The sequence below is a fragment of the Schistocerca americana genome, chromosome 3 (genome assembly GCF_021461395.2).
Source record: "Schistocerca americana isolate TAMUIC-IGC-003095 chromosome 3, iqSchAmer2.1, whole genome shotgun sequence".
In the NCBI taxonomy this organism is placed as follows: domain Eukaryota; kingdom Metazoa; phylum Arthropoda; class Insecta; order Orthoptera; family Acrididae; genus Schistocerca; species Schistocerca americana.
This window is the reverse complement of record NC_060121.1, coordinates 598,882,519-598,883,790: the sequence shown is the minus strand read 5'-3', so window position 1 is coordinate 598,883,790 and position 1,272 is coordinate 598,882,519. Positions and strand designations below refer to the sequence as shown.

The 1,272-nt window shown below is 50.1% G+C and overlaps 1 non-coding gene across 1 annotated transcript; it reads left to right on the top strand.

Moving 5' to 3' along the window:
• The first annotated feature begins 559 nt into the window (after positions 1 to 559).
• Trnas-uga lies at positions 560 to 634 on the top strand. Its single transcript has one exon. It is a non-coding gene; the product is annotated as a tRNA-Ser (tRNA).
• The last annotated feature ends 638 nt before the right edge of the window (positions 635 to 1,272 follow it).

Here is a 1,272-nt window from a genome sequence, read left to right as displayed (position 1 = left end):
CAGCCCGAAGACTGGACTGATACAATTCACCACGCTATCCTGAGTAAAGCCCTTCGCCTTATAATGTCCCCTAGAACCTATATCCATTTGAATCTGCTTACTATTGTGACAGTCCGGACGTATAGCGCTATACAATATGGATTTGTTTTTGACACCATTTCGTGAGTAAAGAATGTGATTTTCACTCTCCAGAGGAGTGTACGCTGACATGAAACTTCCTGGAAGATTAAAACTGTGTGCTGCACCGAGACTCGAACTCGTGACCTTTGCCTTTCGCGGGCAAGTGCTCTTCGCGAAAGGCAAAGGTCCCGAGTTCGAGTCTCGGTCGGGCACACAGTTTTAATCTGCCAGGAAGTTTCATATCAGCACACACTCCGCTGCAGAGTCAAAATCTCATTCTGGAAACATCCCCCAGGCTGTGGCTAAGCCATGTCTCCACAATATCCTTTCTTTCAGGAGTGCTAGTTCTGCAAGGTTCGCAGGAGAGCTTCTGTAAAGTTTGGAAGGTAGGAGACGAGGTACTGGCAGAAGTAAAGCTGTGAGGACGGGGCGTGAGTCGTGCTTGGGTAGCTCAGTTGGTAGAGCACTTGCCCGTGAAAGGCAAAGGTCCCGAGTTCGAGTCTCGGTCCGGCACACAGCTCTAATCTGCCAGGAAGTTTTATTTAGTGGTTAACTTTGCAAAGTACTCGGCACGCGGCACGCGGGACTGGCCGAGCGGTCTAAGGTGCTGCAGTCATGGACTGTGTGGAGATTCGAGTCCTCCCTTGGGCATGGGTGTGTGTGTTTGTCCTTAGGATAATTTAGGTTAAGTAGTGTGTAAGCTTAGGGACTGATGCCCTTAGCAGCTAAGTCCAATAAGATTTCACACACTTTTTTTTACTCGGCACGTTTGCTACAAGGAAAACTTCTCACTGAGAAGGTTTCCTCCCGGTGTGGCCTCTGTGTCCTCTTTGTCGGCTGCTGGCGGTCAGTGAATGTCATAAGAAATGGCGAATATCCCTTGGATGCTGGGCATTTTGCGAGGAAGTAAGGCTGCGATACATTTTGTGCTTTTGTTGCCACTGTCGACGTCTCTCAGCCCTCAGCAGAAGTTGCCATGCCGCCACTGATATCTCCGGTGAGTAGCTGAATGCGGTCAAAGGAAGAGATGGCACCTCACCATTTCGGGGAGTCCCGTTGCTTTCGCTCCGTCAAACCGAGTCTCCCCGCCAATCTCCTTGGCGCAGTGTAGCTCCGCTCCACCACCAACCTCTTAACTGTTTTTTGTAAGCC